Raw genomic sequence first — 19,639 nt, 5'->3', positions numbered from 1 at the left:
ATCATTGCTGAATGTGTGAAAGACGAACACAGACTAGCAGAAAAGACTCGGAAGTCTGGCGCAATTCTCCTTACAAAGTATGAGATAATCAAAAGGTTGTTTCTGTGTTATTTCATTTTTGACAAATGTATCTCAGTGGACTTCTTCACGATTGGCAGTGAAAACAGGAAAGGGAGGACGACAATGTTCACTGTTGGTTAGGATTAGTTCTTTTAGGATATACATTTAGGCTATTTTACTCAACTGGAAAGAGAAAAGCAAAATATCCCTTTCTCAGTGGCTCTCATTCATGGTAGATAACCTGAAACTGGAAAAATCATGTCCCTCAAAAAACAAGAATTTGAATATAAAGAGATGTGGAACCCCTTCATTCGCTATCACCAAATAGGTTGAATTGATGCCCAAATTATGTCATTCTAAATCCATTTATTACCTATGAGTTGTCAGTCGTGAAATTGTTAACTTTTTCAGCCTCATGTCAGATCCGCTCTGCCACCTCTCTTAGATCTTAAACAGTCTATGTTTTTATTTCTCTGTGGGTTTAATCTGCATCTACTTTATTGTGCTCCTTGTGTTTTGTGTGTAACTGAGACATAATGTGCTATGTATGTATTTTTGAATGAATTCTGTACTTATTCTGATAAAAAATGAGATAAAGTTCAGGATATACAACAAAGGCCAGCTGTCTTGCTGGGATCTTACCAATCGAATGAAATTCTTAAATTAATCTTCTTGCAACCAAAATGAATAAAGTGGGTTGCCTCTCATTTGCTACCTTTACGTACAGGTGCATTGACACTTTGCTTAATACTTGTGTCAGTCCCCACCTTAAAAAGGAAGATCTTTGATAAGGCAATTCAATTTTATGAGAACAATGCTGCGCTTGATACCCGTGCTTGTTCGATCACTTTTCTTTTGCAGAAATCATGCTGCATCAGATCATGAAATCATGTTGCGTCTGTTTGCCTGCCTAGATAGGTATCCGTAATTTTGCCTTTTTGGCTGTCAGTTCTTCATTCCTTCTTATTTAGACTCGCCTTGGTTTTCTCCACTGCAGCCTCATGGAAAAAAAAAAAACTCTTTCATGCCTCAGCTGACTAGTCTCAGCCAATCATTATCATGGCAGGCCTGGAGGCCCCCTCAGAGTAATATTAGTAGAAAACCGTAGGAACTTCCATCTTGAAAAGCACAGTTTATGGTTCAGAGTCTCCCATGATGGATATGGATCTCGACCTGGGCTTTTGTCTCTCCTTGGCAGGCTCTGTCCGTGGAGAAACAGAGAAACAGTGACGCACAGCTCAACCTGACAGCTTTTTAAAAAATTCCCAAACATCATTTTCATTTATTCACTCCTATTTACAGGCGTCAAATAGGATGTTTTTTATTAATTTGTCATAGAGGTCTGCAGAACTCTACAAACGGTTGTGGAATGTCCTAAAATAATCAAAAAGATTACTGTATGTAGGTATGAATATATTATTATAGCTTTTATTTTAAGCTGACAGGTCTAATTAAAATGTACTGTATGTACTCCAATTCCAAACAATACGAATTCAGGCGGATAAGCCTCAGAATCTTATTATTTAAACACGTCATGGATATCTGCTTTTCCCTCAGCATTTGAGTACAACTGCCTGACCATTTGATAAATCCTGCTCTGTATCCAGCAGTAAACAGCTTGGAAGGTTCCAGCATTGGTGACCTGTGATTGTTCTGAGCAGAATAACTAACCTTTTACCATGTCTGATATTTTTTCTCTTCTTGAACAATTACTTATGTTATTTACCATTTGGCCTAAATATAGGATAGTGAGGTCCACCTTTAAATAGGCTACATAAAATCATAAGACAGAGATTAGTTTGTCACGGGACTTTATTAAATGATAACCCCATCTTTGAAGTACATCTTCTAAATTTCACCTAGAGAATTCAACTTTGCCAAGAGCTGTGCTGCTTGATACAAATTATTAAATATTACATGCTACAAAATTCATGAATGCTATTAAATTGCACAAATGTATCATTGAAGCCACAATTAAGGAATGAAAAAGTACAGGACAAGGTTTCTCAAAATAGTTAAGTTTTTAATTGTTCATTTCCATGATTAAATCCTGGTTCAGAAACTTCATAAAAAATCATGCTTCTTTAGGGCACATTGCCAAACTTAAGAAAGCTTTAAAATGCTACCTATTAGGTTTCATCTTTCATTTGCAACGTTCATAATAAATCTAATTTATGTTTGGCTAACTTTTTTTATTTTTGTACTCTCTTCTTCTAATTCTAGAAGGTTCATTTTTACAATGGGTTTGATAAAGCCAAAATATTGTGAAAGATAAATAATGTTTAAAAAGGTGAGAAAATCACCCAGGACTTAAGTTTGTAGCTCAGCAGACCAGATGAAAGAAGAAAGGTTTTAAAAAAGGTAACTCATACTATATGTACTCTTTGTTTTCCCTCATGAAGTCCTAATTCTGTGAATCTTTTCCTCTTAATTCCCAGTAATAGGGTTCTGCTTCCATAATCCTGCAGAGCAGAACAATTTTGCATCAACTCAAGCAGAACGAATGAATTAATGTTGACGCAGCACTGTTTCAATCATCATGTAGCCAGGACTCCTTTTAACAAGCAAAGAAAATCAAGAGAAATAGTCTGCTGTTTCACACACTGTTTTCATTTGCTTTAAATATTTAACTAGAAAAGGATGATAAGTAAAATAAAGGATGCTATAAATAATCTTTCACTATTCATGAGAGGCACGGCAGAACAGTCAGACACATTTTGACTGTTGGTTAAGAATACAGACATATTCCTATCCTAGCTCCTGAAAACATGCTCTTTATGTAAATAGAGATATTTATACAAGTGTAAATATAAGAATTTATAGATATTTACCTCAACTGAAAAATGAAGCAAGATACACATTCAATTAGTTATTCCCAAGTTCCATAACAAAAGCTTGGCTTTCCATTAATACATTTATGTATGTCAATTTAAATTACGAATGTTAATATATAAATGTACACATCAGAAAATGTCAGCTTTACATTTTGTTATCTGTTGTTTTGCTCATATAGTGTAAATAACTACAATAAATAAGCCTCTCTGCTCATTTGACTGAAAATTAATCCACGGCTGGGGTTATTCTGGTATGGAAATATACCAACATTTTGTAATAAAACATTTAATTTTCATTAAACAGAGAGGCTCACCATCTTCCATCCAGGGAGGTAAGACAAGGAACAGGTTTAATTTGTTTCAGAATGAACAGCAAACTTTAAGAGATGAATGTCTCCTTACAGTAATTTCTAAACTTCTAGAAAATAACAAGCCTACATACTCTTTTTCTGCTGCACAATACCATAAGAAACAAGGTGTGATGCATTTTGACTATGGTAAAGCAAGCTGTAGAGGGCATGAGAAAGCATGTATCCAGAACAGAATGCTGTAACATGCAAAGCAGGGACTAGTAGAACTTGCAGATCAACCACAGGAAAACTCTTCTAAGAATTGAAGTTATCTGCTCTGAGAAAAGATCTAAATTAGTCCCATGAGAAACCAATTCATGACAGCCTCTCTCTCTGTCTTGTGCTGGATAATCTTTTCAATACTCGTCTAAAAAGCACTGAAGTTACAGATAAAGTTAGGAGAAAGGAAGAAGAGATAAGTAGATGTTAAAGTGTCATTTATAGATTGTGACTGGCTGTTTTTACCAAAGACATCAAATCAAAAAAGCTGTCATTAAAAACCTAATTCTGAAATGCCCCCCACCTGTATTGGTAGGAATCATGAAAAAAAAGATCAGCAGGTGTCCTGGCTAAATTCCACTATGGGTTCCTTCCTAACGTTTTCCCATAATTCAGCTGGTGAAGTATTGGTGATTTGCTGTGTACTGGGGCTGTACTTCAGAGTTGGATGAAGTGGCTCTTTTCATATACCATATGTAGAGTGTTTTGAGATCCTTTGGGATGAACAGCATTACAGAAGAAGAACAAGTACAGGTTTATTCCATGCTGAAAAGAAAAGCCGAAACGTTGTGTCTCTTTTCCTTTCATCATGGAATAAACCTTTACTTGTTCTTTTGCAGCCTACACATGCTGACGCAGCTCCCTATTTGAGCATTATAGAAGTACAAGGAACATATATTTGTATTATAGGAATAATGCAAAAAAAACTACTCTGCCTACCTTGAATACCCTTCAACATATAGCTCCATTTAAAAGGTATGGGAAGGTCCTTTTCCTTCCTTACCACAGATTGCCTTTACTGATCTGTTAATGGACACTGGAACAAAAATCCGCTTTTTGAAGGATTATGCAGCCTGAGCTATTTTCCAGGAATTTGTCTAGCTGCTGTCAGTTCTATACACACGGGGTATAGGAAACAGTCAAGACAAAGAGTTTTTTATGTTTGTTGCTTCACAAACAAATGTTTGCAATGTTCTTCTTTAATTGTCTCATAAAATCTGCTATTAAGCACCTGAAATATCTCTGCATTTATGTTATAGATCACCATGATTATAACATTATTTTAATCCGTTGATAGTGGGTAATTTTGTAACTGATCTTAAATGTTTATCTCAGAAACATACAAACAATTTCAGAAATCATCACTCCAAAAAAAAACTGGTAAAGTGTTTTCTCTGCATAACAACAACATTTACTAACATTAACATTTACTTACTGGCACCTTCAGACAAAGATAGGAACTACACCCAAACTGCTACCACTGTATGAATAATCTGATGACTGTTTAGCATGAACTCCCACATAACTGTTTTGTTAATCATCCACCTCTAAGACTTAAGTAAATGTGTTTGTCTTTTATGGAGAATCAGAAATGAAACAGAACAGCTTTTTCACAGTTATATCAGAATCACTTGCAGATTTAACAAAGACCAAAGAAAATTGTAAACTAAATATCAAAGCACAGCTAAAAAGTCTAATAAAAATAATCCCGTAAATGATTTTGTAATACGTTTCTATTTAATATTTCAATTAACAATACTTTATTAATAAACCGTACAGAAACAAATCATTTTACACTACCCAGATTACATCTTGTTCTCCATGGAGAAGATGCTCCACTCTCTCAATACACCACTCAAACAAAACAAAAATGACTATAGCCAGGTCATTTTTCATGTTTTTAAAATACATTATTTTACTTAATCTAAACCTCATAATTGTGTTTTCAGATGCAGGAACATCAGAATTTGGTTTGACAAGGAATTAGAAAATTCATCCAGTGTCTTCTCCAAGGTTATATTTTCCTCAGTTCTTTTCTTCTGAGTTCATTACATATTTGAATACTGAAACAACATTGATAATGAGCGTTCTCAAAAACTGAAAATCTTAATGGGCTTATTTGCAATTCCATGCAAGTCTCTTTAGGCTGAATTTGCATCCTCAAGTTCAAGAAACATTTCTGTCTGTGGCTGACAAAATCTGGCTCAGAGCTTAACAAGTGTTCCTTGTCAAAGTTCTGGGCTCTGTCATTTTTCTGCTTTTCTGGTAGGAAAAAACCCAGGAAAGGAAGCTTGCTGGGAACTGATATTTGCTACAAGCAAACTTCAAAAAACGTCTTTGCAATTAAGAAGGAGAACACTCAAATACTTCACTTAACTCCTTGTTTTATCATTGATTTTCACACTGAAGATGATGCAAGTTGGGTGGCAGTGACAAATTCTAGCATGCTGCTTGTTTACAATGATGACACCACCATTACGTGTAATTAGTCCCCGTTTAAGTATTTCCACTGTTTGTCTTTTAATGACAGTCTTAAAATTCAATTTTAACACCTGTTGCTTATGCAATAGTTGTGTTATCTCTATAATGTTTCTGAAGTACTTCAAAGGAGTGCTAACATTCATTTAACACTAAAATTGGAAAAAAAAACATATTACCACTCTGAGCATGTTGTTTTCTTATTTTTAGCATTTTTCTTTCCAGTACCTTTTAACTACAGCATAACAGATTGCGTAACCTACAGTTAGTGAAAACAGAAATATGTTACAAAAGTACACAGATCACTGCAGTTCTAAACCTGTTTCCATCGCCATTGTTACTCATTGCTGAGATGAATATACTGCATCAAATATTTGACTTGTCTGATATATTTTGTGAGGTACTAAAGGTTTGTAAAACATATGGAATACCACAAACAGCAACCCTCTTAAGCTTAGTTCTTCTTAAGCTAACACATTAAGGGTTTAGCATGTCTTTTTATTATGCATGTTTCAACTCAGTTATTTTAAGCTTATTTGTACTTATGCATAAAAATCTAAATTACACTACATTTTATAATATTATATATTACATTATATTTGTTATAATAAATATAAATAATGTAACATTTCTTACAGGCACTGAATCAAAGAAACTGCAATTCTTTTTTAAATACATGCTCTAATGGATAATCTATCCTGAGTAGCGGCTTCATAACATGGCTATTCATTTCAGCAGAATTACTTGCAATATACCAGGCTTCCTGAGTTTTATCTAGTTTTACGGCTATAAGATTATTTAGGTAACTAAGAAATATGTATCAGCAATGAATGCTGTACCATGTAAAGTTGTTCTAATAATTTCAGAGGTTGTTTGATTGCTTACAATTTCTTTCATTGCAATGCAGATGGGAAGTCAATGTCATTATCACAACACTGAACAAAGAGGTACAAAGCATTCCTGCTGCCGTCAGACCTTTGATCTCTCCAGTACCATGCCGTTATTAGGTTGTTTCAATCAATTACAAAAAATGTTGTGTGGACCAGCTCTTTATTCAGATATCCTCTTCCTCCGGGATTCATTGCAACATCAAAAAGATTTTGATTTTTCACACTTCTCTGCAGCAAATCAGCCTTTGGTTAGGAGCTGATTAACAGGAGCAGTACTTTACACAAATGATGGGATAAACTTTCTGGTAGGTAAACTCCAGAAGACAAGAGTACAGTATGTAAAATACTCTTAAGTTGATCCTAAACAGTTTTGGTTTTGATATATACAATATTATATATTGTATACAGCATATTAATATGCAGTTTAGCAGCATATTAGCAGGCCTGCAATATATATTTTTACATCAAGTTTAAACTCTAAACCTTGTAGAGTCTTTTGGTAACCATATACTGTTATCAGTATGAATTTCCTTAAATCCAAACAGTTTGTTTTTCAAAGTTTAAGCAATAGAATCTCTCCCACGCGGCCTCATCATTCAAACACCTGTCATGTTAAGAACAATACAAGTTAACCCACTCAAAACACACATTTCTCGTGCTTCCTTTGTGTATTTGTGCACAAAAAGAGAGTCAGCAAAGGTCAAAGCCCATTTTTTACAAACCAAATATGTCTGTGTGAAGAGGTACTGAAGTACAAGGTAGCCAAAATGTCATGAACTGTTACAAACCACAGAACCAGAAACATACTGTACCAGTAGAAACGGAAACATACACTGGTGGCCAACTTGATGGACTTCCAGAGGAGAGAAAACGAGAGACAATAATTCCCCCCTTTGGTTTTCTGACCTTTCTTACGTTCGTATACATTTGAATGAGTTAACATGGTTAATTTGTGGTTCTCAAATGGTATTTTCAGCCATATAAGAATGAGGTGGCTCATTTGTTTGTGATCCAACCTTTAGACATATGACATCAGCATCACATTATAGCTTCCACCAGAATTTTCTAAGATCAGTTTAGTCAATAAAATGAAGCCTTTCCTACTATTAATTAGTATTAATGAGAATTATAATAAGCCAGAACTACAAGAGCATGACCTATGAATTCCCTAGAAATCTCCCTCTTGATAATTTAATGATTAAATACTGTACACCTTTCTCTAACAATGTTCATCTGCTTTTGAATCTCTTGTATTTTTACTTTTCAAAGTGTTTTTCATGTACATAAGAATGATTAAAGAACAGTTGGTTGTAATTTAGTTGTTCAAAATGAAATTGTTGTATACATGCCCAGCAATTCTTTGAAATATGTTCCATCTGAACCCACTCTGATATGCCTTATTCTCAACTGCTGCACTTTCACCTGACAAATCTGGCACTTGCAAACACAAAAAGATGGAAAATGTGTCAGTTGGGACTTTAATTGAAGTCTGTTTTGTATTTGATATTCTTTAACCGGCATCTACTGCAGCACTGTAAATATTAAACTCTTTACTAAAGTGCCACTCGAACAGCTGAGCTTAGAAAAAAAAACTGGATGTTTTTCACCCTTCTGAATAAAAAAGCAGTTTTAAAAAGCTGTTCTGGAGGAGGTCAAACTTTGATCTCACATACTTCCACAACCCAGAATATAATAATATGCTTTTATTTCCATCTTGGGAGTCTTGAATAAAACATCTTACCAAGTATTTGAAATTAATTCCCTGGGTAATTCCCTCAGGTAATGGCTGCCAAAGACCTCCTGCTCAAGAATGTACTAAAAACCAGCAATTACTTTAAAAAATATAGGATACCTATAACAGCAGTATCCATAATTACTGCTAATTAGGAATTGTTTTACACCTCAGCCAAAATACGATTAAAGAAAAACAGTGTTCAGTATCCCTTAAACTCATACCACCAGTTTTAAAATCAGTGGTCCTTAAAAATCAAGCAGGTTTCTCATTGCTCTCCATGTCCTCTCAAAATCTGCAAGAGTGCTTGCTTTTTGTAAAAAAAATGTAGGCAAAGGAAAGCTGACGTTTTAATAATAACAACAACTTACGAACAAGAGGTGAACATTCAGCCCATCTGGCTCATGGTGACTCATGAGCAGTTTGTTTCATATGCCCTTTGTGTTGAATGTGCCTCCTGACTTCAGTTTCAAATGCACTTACTGTTGGCTTCCACGTCTGCTGGTATGCTGTTGGTTCTGAAGATGTTTGTTTTGTCAGTGCCCTTGAGTATTTTGAGTACTTGACTCAGGACACCTTATGCTCACTTTCTGAAAGGATTAATTTGTTTTCGAGTGTCAGAGCAAGGCATTCCTTTAAAGCTGGGAATGTATCTGTTTTTCTTTGGACTTATTCAAAAGCAAAAAATATCATTTTTGTTAAATGGTGAACAAAATTCTACACATTTTTCTATATAATATATATTTGCTTTATTATAAGGCTAAAAGATTAAATGACCTCATAATTGACATCTAAGTCTTTTAAATAGTTTCTTGTAGCTCAGTGTTTCTCATATCTATAATTTACATTTTTTCTACCTGCATGCAATATTCTGTACTTGTTATATATCTGTCTAGTTATATGTGTGCCCAGTCTTGAATTTTGTCTTTTTGAATTTCTTTTACAGTACATACTTATCATCCTTTTTTGGTTTGAGCTTCATGATTGACTTTACGAATTACACCTGAATCCAGACCATTGAGACAGGAAAAGCAGTGTTCCTAACACAGATCTCTGTGGTACTCCATTCATTACATCAAATACTTCTGCAGTAGTAACCAGTTGCCACAACACTTACAAGTACTAAGTGGCTTTAATAATCTAATAGATAGATTAGATCTACGGCAATGCTCAGTTACAAAAGATCATCAGATTAACGTCACAGCAGCATTATCATCTTGTAGTCTGATTGCATCAGATTTCTTGAGTATCTGAGATAAGCAAGGCTAGCCTTGGTTAATACTGCTCAATACTGGAATAGGAGACCTTGAAGAAAAACCAGATAGCTGCTGTTTGGTTTTTGGTGGATCTGTGGGTGGTGCTCTTCCCTTTAGACCAGAATTTCTAAAACAATGTCACTATATGGCGTGGGGGGTAACTGTGCTGTAGAAGATGCCTTTCTTTGCATGAGATGTACTTAAAACCAGGGTTGCGACTACTAGTCATTAAAGATCACATGGCACTATTTGAAAGAGCAGGGATATTAAAAAGAGTGTCCTAGATTTGAATTTGGCCAGACAATTGCCATGTCTCCTCCTGATGTATTATGCAGTGGGATTGCTGGCACAGAATGGCTGCCATGCATCAGCAAGGTAGTGCTGGAGGTCAGCAGTGAATGTCCTACAGTACACTGACCAGTGAAGTGCTTTGGGACACACTAGAATGAAAAATACTGCACAAATATAAGCAATTAGATGCTGATGATGAGTAGGAAACAAAATATAGCCCTGAAGTAAAGAAATGCTTCAACCATAGTGCCACCCATTAATTCAAAGCCATGCCCTTAAGGTGGTTTTCAATCGTATGAATGTGAATGTCTCTCACAAAGAGAAACCTGTCAGAAATGCCACTCCCAGTACAGTATTCAACTCCCTACCATCATAGAACTATATATACCAAATATGTAGAAAGGAGGGTTTTTTGTTTGGGTTAAAAAAGATCACTTGTCTAAGCAAGATATCTTAGCAAAATGGGGCAAAGTACATTTGACATTTAAACACTGAGACTAAGAGAAGAGGGCATTTTAAACATCAGCCTTTGCAAGAAACAAAACAAGCAGGACAAGGTCATCAGAATTAATAACACAGGTAAAAGCCTTTAATGAAATCTGATGTACTCTGTGTGTTCAAAATGTGATGTTATCTATATGACTGCGTTTTCCAAAAGCTGTAATTTCCTCAGTGTTAATAAGGAATAATTGGTAGTCCTCTTTTTCCTGAATGTCAATTGAAATCATTACATTCATCTCTTGCAGCTGTTTTTCCAAAAAAACAATATTTGCCATAAATGGTTAATGTTTCAGTAAATCAGATATAATTATAAAACTATTCACTGACTCCTACTGTATGTGGCTCAACCTGCCAAGGTGCTTGTCTGGAGGACAAATTGAGCACTGTGGCCCCTGTGTGGTATTAAAAACACTCCCGACAGTTTTCTAAAAATGCATAAAGATATTTTTCTTCCAAAAGTATATTTCATAAAGCAAAAGCTTATCATTTAAATACATCACTCTGCAAGACAAAAAACAGACACCGAAAACAGGTAAGTCAGTGAGCAGCTGAATTCAAGTCTCATTACTTATTGAAGATTTTTTGTTTTCACAACCTTCAAAAACCACAAAAATATTAAAACAGAGGTTTTACTTTCATACTTCTGTTGTCTTTTGTTTTAGAAATGTCTTGTCATTGTCAATATTTTACAGATACTGCATACAAAGTTAATTTAATGAAACATGTATTGTTCTTTTTCATGTTAATTTTCTTTCCACAAATACAACACATTACTTATGAAAGGCTACAATGTGCCCTGATTTTGAGCACACATAGATAAACAAACAGGAATGGGTTTCTTTAAAACTAGTGGGTACTTAAGAGCTCTGTAACAGTTGTATAAAATGATGCTAGTTTTAAAATTCTAGAAAATATTCTAGATTTTTGACATATAAAGAGAACCTATTTCTTTCAGTCAATAGCAATTATCATAGAAGGATCCTCTTTAAACTGACAGAGTTTTGTCTGTAAACAGCTTTCCTGGCTACCTGTATTTTAAAGCTTTTGATCTTTTGAGTGAGTAGCTGAGGTCCACATTAACAGTGAAACAGCTATCATATATACTGTACCTTCTAAATAATCAATACATGCAACACTGGAATTTCTGAAAGAGCTATTATCAACATAAGTCTTAGAGACACCAGGTTTCAGAATCAGCTGATTGATTTGTAAAAACAAATGTCCTTGTTTCATTAATGGGTATAAAGAAATTCACCTGAGGAGATCAGGTCAAATTTGCCCATGCACAATCATCTTTCTCAACCCTCCCTGCTCTATAACTACATAGGAGATTTCCTCTCATTTCATAGGTTTTGAAAGAAATATCAAAAATATCTTCTTGTCACATAAACTTTGATTACTGTACTACTGACACACCGCAATCTTCAAGAGAAATGAAATCTATGTATACGAAAAGATTGAAGTGCAAAATACCGTTGCCTGTCGCTATCATGTCAAGGGTAAATGACTTCTGGAGAAGAGATATCATTTCTGTCTGTCAGAGGCACAGGAACGGAGGATGAAAACATGCTTTAATTAACTTTTGAGAGCAAAGAATTCTGGAAAACAGGCAAAGCCTGGATTGAAGTACTGCAAGGATCATTAAGGTTTCATGATCTGGGCCACCTCGACAGTTGTCAGAGCTTCTTTCTTTTCATTTTCTGATTTCAATAGACTTTATATTCTGTATGTGTCATTTCAGCTTTCTGTACGCTCCCACTAAAACATACATGGGCAAAGCAAGACAGTACTTGCAGCTCTGAAATAAATCAGTTTGGCTAATGGAAAGGTGTTTATATGGAGACAATGAGTTACTCACAGACAACAGGGTATGTGAGTGAGGGTCAGATGTCAGCCTATGTACACTATGTAACAAGAAATAACATTATTGCAACAAGGAGAATTCCTTCTACCAGCAAACCCATTTATTTTTCGGTATCTAACAACATGGGCTTGTTTCCGATATACTTTTGCCAAGGTCAAGCTAGTAGCTAAGAGATATAGCTATATACACTAATATTTTTTTTTTCGGCTTTTATTCTCACTTACAATAACAGCCTTCTCTATTCTGTCATTTTGAGAGGAAAATGGAGGTCCTGGAGAAAAACCACATAACGCAGGAGAAATCTGCAAGCTGCACACAGACAGGTGCTCAAAGTCTATATTGAATCCCAGAAGCCTGGAGACATGAGGATGCACAGCCAACCAGCACATTGCCACACTGACCAAAATGCAGTTCAACAGCCCATCCCACAGGGCTTACAAAGGGAGATGGCTTGTGCTTCAGCACAATAGAAATTTACATTTGCTGTATTTAAAAGATTACAAAAGTGTTAAATCAACCATATCACTCTCGTAAAATCTCATCAGCACTTGTCTTTCTGCGATGTCAAATTAAAATGGCATTTTGTACGGCAAAGGGTGTTATCTCTGTAAGAATGGTGAAGAAGGTAAATTATATTCTTTGGACTGAATGCAGAATGTATGATTTGTTCCAATTTGTTGGGCAACAGATCCTCACAGTTCTAACTTAGTCATGGAAAGAAACCATTGAAAAATCCTACAATGCTAAAAACTTTACAGGGTTCATGCATGTGTTCATAATACAAGACAGCTATGACTTAAAGCAGTAATAAGAGGACATTTAAAGCAAAATGTCTGTGCCACACACAAGTGCACGCAATTAAAATAAGGTTCCAAAGCAAAAAATTAGAAACTGTCCATTTAGCTCCTAATTAATATTTGACAATTTCTGTGTCTGAAATAATGCTATATGTTCTACTAATGGAGCGATACAGATTAATGTTCCTGCTAATTCTGTCTGAGGCTTGTTACAACGAATAAGGGTCATTATCGAGGCAGACAATCAGAGGGCAATTTTTACATCCATTGAGATATAATTAGAAATATTACAGCAAGGGTGTGCCCATGTAACTTAAGTTCTGATCAAATTTTTCCATTTAAAAAAAGTTACTTATTTTTTATTGTAACAACATTTTGGCATGTTGTATTTCCGCTAAAAAGCAATTTATGACTGCAGCTCCAAGGTTACGTTTGGAAGCAAATGGATGATTCACATTCGTGGTTTTCACTATATCTCCAATGAGGATGCCAAAGGTTAAAAATGATTAGTTTAACCCTGTAGGTTCTTGTTGTAGTGGCATTAATTTACAATTGGTTTGGAAGAGACAAATTAACCACAGAACTCTTAATGAGTGTCAAAGCCCTGGTCTGCTATGATACTTTTGAAAAACAAAATTACCTGCTACAACCACCAGAAAAGCTTATTACAACTCCCTATGAACTTGTATGAGAATATGTCAGGTAACAATCCTGACAGTATTTTAATAACCTTTTACATGAAATCCAAATGAAGCACAGGGTCTCACAGTTTTTAACTAAATAAACAAATGGGTATCATGAAAATCTTTAAATCTGCATCTAAGTCTTGCTGTGAGTGGATTAGTTAATGGTTTCAGACTGAATAAATCAATAGCATCAGTAGTTAATGTTTGCTAATTAGACTAAATAGACGTGCAGTGCAGTGTAATGCTTAACTATGCAGTCCAGCAACATCCTGATGGTGCCTAATTACTTTTAGAGGTGAGAGGATAACCAATTTCCTTTGTTCTTTGAGTTCTTTACAGAAAATCACCAATACCAATCACCAAGCTCAGTTCAATGTCATCAGCTTTATTGCTTTGCTGGGTCCTCTGCTTGAAACACTGCAGTTTTCGTTTTAATAACTTCCAGTATAATGTCTCAATTCTATCAGGAACACTTATTTTGAATAAGAAGAACAGTGTGCCACACTGACGTCTTCAAGAGGACCAAAAATTCATATACGTGATGAATAAAAAACAGTGTGCTCTACTTAATTTATACATTCTAAACAGCAAGTTGATATTTGAAATATGAAGTGTTTTCTGCCAGACATATAAATGATAGTTCAGGGCCCCTTCCTGTTACAGAATATGTGAAAATATTTTTGCACAGAAAGTACAAGCTCACATAAGCTTTCGCTCTCTCAAATACATATTATTATTGCATGTTACATTTGAAAATAAACAGCATATTTCTTTGCAAAATTGACAAACTTTTCTTTGCATTTTGTTTTCTGAAAGGCACACTTAGTTTTGAATCAGAATCAGAAAATGCTCTGAGATCTTTGCAAAGTGTGCTTTTGTATAATGCAAAAAGCATTGCTTTGCAAAACATTTTGCTCTAAGAAAGATCTACCCAGTGTTTTCTATGTGACCTCAGTTTGCAAATGTCTGCTGGTGGTTTTTTTTCTTTTGCACTGCCTACTGCAGCAAAGGTACAGAGAAAGCCATCTTACACAGATAAGACAGACTCGATTTCGTTTTCCATGAAACCCAAACTACATTTCGTCACTGTGGTTTTAGGCTGGTCTGTATATCAACTGCAAAGTAGGTTAAGAAATAAGTCAAGGCTGAGTCTCGGCTGCAGGTCACCCACATCCTTTGTGTGAAAGAGAAGAGAGCGTTTCTATAATTACATTTATTTTTCATATGGATTTTGTCAGTCATGATGGCATGAAGAGAAAAAAAAACTTTACTTTTTTTTTTTAAACTAGCTCATGAATAGTCCTCAGACAAGGTTTTATCGCATTTTGAAATAATGCGTCCTTTCATGTTAGCTAAATGCAAATGATGCTTACAGAGCAAGTGCAATCTAATATGATATGAAACAGCCTTTCTTTAAAACAGACTACGAACGAATAGTTCATGTTCTTAACCCCGCTGGGTGATGGATTTAGTAGTCTGGAACCTCAGACTACTAAGAAACCTAAGTCCAACACATTTTCAATGTAACATTTGTTGCATCTCACAGTGAAGCCAACAAAGACAACTATTCTGACAAATGACATTTAACAATCGAAACAATCACCCTGTTACAAAGAAGGTGGCTTGGGATTAATGCCCTCCCACTTGTCCATTTACCAAATGAGATGGCTAAAGTGAAATGAATAAGAAGAACAGTGTGCCACACTGACGTCTTCAAGAGGACCAAAAATAAAGAAGCAAATACAGACAATGCTGTTAACCTAAGCTTTATGCATGAAAGACAATGGCAGAGATTTAATTAAAAACTGAGTTTAATTTGAAATGACATTTTGACCTGTGCTACACGGTTTGCATTTTCTTATTGATGTAGTGAAGGTGTATGTGTTTATGGTATTTGCTTTTGTATGTGTGGGTGTGTGCATGGCAGAAAATCAACAGAAATCACTTAACTTATCTACTGTACATTGCAGCGCCTGACAACTTGGGTCCACTGTAGTCCAGTGCTGCAGACTTATCGAAAACTAAATTGTGCTTGAATTTAATTTGATAACAGCGACCTATAAAGATCAAAGATGATAACAGAGGTCTGCACATTTGACACACGGTATCAGCTGACCATTAGCTATATGAAATGTACTCATTTCTGTGCTTCTATACTGCACTAAGCATGAATTTAACCAGAATACAAAAGTCTCAGATGAATCCAGTTAATCCTTATCCAGCTAATCCAGTTCAATAAAGTGTGCGGGCCATATTACAAACAGTAGTTTTCAGCATCAGACAAAGGGCCATCTTAAATCAAAGCTGTTGTGCACCCATGTCCATCAGAATCAGTGATGACTTCTGTTCTAATACAGATGGGAACCTTGCAATAACAGACATGTGAAGATGGCCTAAACAGGTTGTTGCTCGACCCTTGAAAAGATAAGCCTTAATTTTGTTTTGGGTAGCTTCTCGATATAATTTGCAGATGATCTCCTCGATATGACACTTTAGACAAAACCATACAGCAAAGATAAAAAAGGCTCTGTGTAGTGGTGAAGGAGCAGGCCTTGAATCATCTTATGAAACCTCTGTCAATGCCGACAGAGCTACTAGTAAATCACACATTTTACTTTGCATTCATGAGCAACACTTGGTCAAAGTGAGTGTTAATAGCAGAATTAACAGGATATAATCCCTGGCTCAGAACTCCCTGAGAAAAAGACCAGTTTCATGGCCTGCTTGAGGGGTAAGAATTTCTCCCAACCATCCGTCCTCTGGACACGAAGGAGGCTCCTTCTAAAAGGTGGTTAACTTTCATGCAAAAACAAAATCTTCAGACAGCAGAGCAAGTGCTTGCATCCCTTCAGGACAATGGCTATGGCTTCTAAAGAAAGATTTTCATTTAATCCAAATATCGTTAAATATATGCACAGTTATGTTCTGGGTCTTGGGGACATTTTTGCCAGTTCTATTTCACTTCTTGAGCTTTTTCATCAAAGAAATGTTTCAGTTTCACAGTTAATCCCATGTGAAATTGGCAAAGCACTACAACGAGCGATTTCTCCCCAAACTGGAAAGCAAAGACCCTAGAGGCCAGCAGGCCAAGATAGTCTGGGATCCAGCCATCTTCTAGCATCACACTTGGGGCTAAATCCTGTCATACATAAAACGCCTTGATCCTTTCCGTTTAAAGAAAAAAAAAAACAACAAGTACAAAAGAATATTTCTGTCCTTATAATAAATAAACAAGATAACTAGCACAGAACTGATGGATTGCTTAAGAAAACAAAATTCAATTCCAAATAGTTTTAATCCAAAGTATCTGTTCAGACAGATTTTGCAACATTTCTGTTGTTATGGTTTCAAATAAGCTGCTTTGGAATTTAAATCTCTTAAAGCGGGCCCTTTATAGTCATAAAACTGACATTTTATTAATTACGCTACAAACAATCTATATCCTTCTTTGAGACTGAAATTTAAAATAATACGCCAGCGTTTTTTAAAGTAAAAACATGCATTATGCTATACTCCAATTAGAACATATTTCTCTGGTCCTTGCATGTTACATTAATCTGTGTTCACTGCTAGCCTCTAGACAGTTGATAACAAAAGAACAAAGAAACTGTGGCTGAATTCACTCTGCCTCCCCTACTGAAACACAGAAAGAACAAAGAAAGCATTTTAAATTCAATATCATCACTTGCCTCTTTCAGGATTAACCTACTTTAATTTTTTTAACAATTTTTTTCTACTCAGCTTCTAGCTATAGATAAGGTTTTATCCTGTATAGTCCTTAATTACACTATAACAGGGTTCTCCAAAAAACTTAGTAAAAATGTTTTATAAGTCACTTTCTCATGAATACCAATATAAAACTGACAATTGGTACATATAGTGTGGATAGTATATTATTCATAATCACAAACAGGAAAAAAAAATGTCAGAATCATACATAACAAAAATTTTCCCCTTCCATTTCAACACAATGAATTCCATTTTAAATAAGATTTTATTATTTAATTTAGGAATTAATGATAGAGCTCCCGAAGGAACTCTTTCTTAGCCTGCTTAACAGAGCACAATTCTGCAGTGTGAAATGGAACAGTTTTTTCTTGCCTTTGTGTTTTAAAGATTACTGCCTGCCTGTGTGTTTTAAAGATTCTGAAAAGCATTTCTTGTTCTACTTCTTACGATAAACATCAGCAGGTGTCTATGTGTGAAACTTAAAAGTGCCACAGAGTAAAAACCACAGCATTCACGCCCTGATTGCAAGATGGCTGACAGAGTGTACAAATGTGCACGAATGTAAATCTGTATTAAACAAAAAGTAGTTGATAAACATTTGAATAAGAGCAAATTAGTAGTTAATAAGTGTATAGCATGGAAGACGTAATTTATAATCTCAGATTAACCAAATGCCTTTATTCAGGGTTATAGAATGACTATGGATTTGTAACAACTAAGAATCATATGGAAGTATCATAAAAATAAAACTAATCTCTTACCAAGACAGAAACATGTCATTCTTACGCAAATGTTCCTACAAAATTGTCAAATTATGCAATTTTGCAACCCAGCCCCAGATGTACCAATCAAGCAGAAGAATATTGGACATCAATAAATCCTGAATTTCAGCAAGCTGGTTTGGAGAGTTCCATGTTGGAGTCAAGCTGTCTTCATTACTAAGTGCTAGAAAAAATGAAGATCTACTTACAGCTCAATCAATAAGACATCTGTCACTCCTTCCCCCAAAGCCCCCTGTACGGTATCTGTTGTGCGGGATGCCCTAGGAGAGTACACCGAAGCCTTTCCACACGTTTTCAGGCATTCTTTCTCCTAGAAGCAACAAAAAAGCCCACTGTGGAAATGAGGCAAGGCTCAGAAGAGATGGAAATTGAGCATCTAATCTAAAGCATTCTTGGCTGCTCTCTCTGATAGTCCCTGGCAAATTCAGCAGGATGACAACAAATGAAGGCTTTGTTCCTGGATTAGGCTTTAAACTTCCCTCTTCAGGTCGGACTAAGCATTGACTACAATCTTCTAAGGGCTCTAAGGGTCTAAGTATTATAAAAGACTTGGCGAGTCAAGCCCAGGAAGTGCCATGATCTGATGGAGCAAGAGAATATGTAAGGTTTAATTTTTAGAAATCACCACTGCTCTCAATGCAATATTTTCCTGGGTGTGTAAAATGTAGCAGCTTTGAAAAGGAGCTCAAGAAGAGCATAACATAAATATGCCTTGTTCTACTCCATGTTTGGGGCCTTACTGCTATTGTTATTGAGATTGATTGCTTTCTAGTGTGGGACACATAACTGTAACTGGTCACAAACTGAAAAAGGTTTCATAATACGAGCTCATACCCTTGTGACAATATATAGTTTCTAGTTAACTGCATAGCACAGCGACTGCAAACAGTTCACTGAGGTGAGTGCCTGAGTGTATCCCAGTTCAGACAGCTGACAGAGAGAGAGTCATACTGACAGTGAAGGCACTTATTTTTAAAATACTCCTGTAGCATACAAGGCAAATGAGCCTCACGGATTGTTTTGAATTCGAGAAAGAGAGAGACAATTAAAAAACATATTCCAACGTTGACAAGCAAGCTAGCTGTTCAGTCTTGATCTCAGACTTTGTGAGGCCCAGTAAAGTAAATTGAGCCTGGTTTACTAGCATGGAAAGCTGAATAATCTTTAAATCACCCTGTGTTATCCAAAGAGGCTTTAACTATGTGCAGCAACAACTACCCTTTAAAAATACACCAGCACTTAAATCCCGTATAGTATGTGTGTCCTGGGGGTAATGAGAAGATCTACTTGCTGTTCTCTTGCTGGGCATGGTTAGGTAAAAATACCTGGATGATTGTGCACATCATGAGATGTTCAAAAAGGTCTTTATCAACCAATTTAGAATGCAAT

The 19,639-nt window shown here is 35.7% G+C and overlaps 1 protein-coding gene across 2 annotated transcripts in view; it reads right to left on the bottom strand.

Annotated features, from left to right (window-relative positions):
* Positions 1-19,639, bottom strand: part of LOC148648252 (uncharacterized) — a 45,140-nt gene that overhangs the window by 22,497 nt on the left and 3,004 nt on the right. Inside the window, exon 2 of one of the 2 annotated variants that reach the window (XM_088607601.1) lies at positions 18,439-18,560. The exons of the other annotated variant lie outside the window; for it this stretch is intronic. The gene's annotated coding sequence lies outside the window, so the exon portion shown is untranslated. The remainder of the gene's footprint in view (positions 1-18,438; positions 18,561-19,639) is intronic. 2 annotated transcript variants of the gene reach the window in all.

Source organism: Lepisosteus platostomus, chromosome 15 (assembly GCF_059453375.1).
Source record: "Lepisosteus platostomus isolate fLepPlt1 chromosome 15, fLepPlt1.hap1, whole genome shotgun sequence".
Taxonomy (NCBI): domain Eukaryota; kingdom Metazoa; phylum Chordata; class Actinopteri; order Semionotiformes; family Lepisosteidae; genus Lepisosteus; species Lepisosteus platostomus.
Note: the sequence above shows the minus strand (reverse complement) of the source record. Positions and strands in the feature narration are given on the sequence as shown.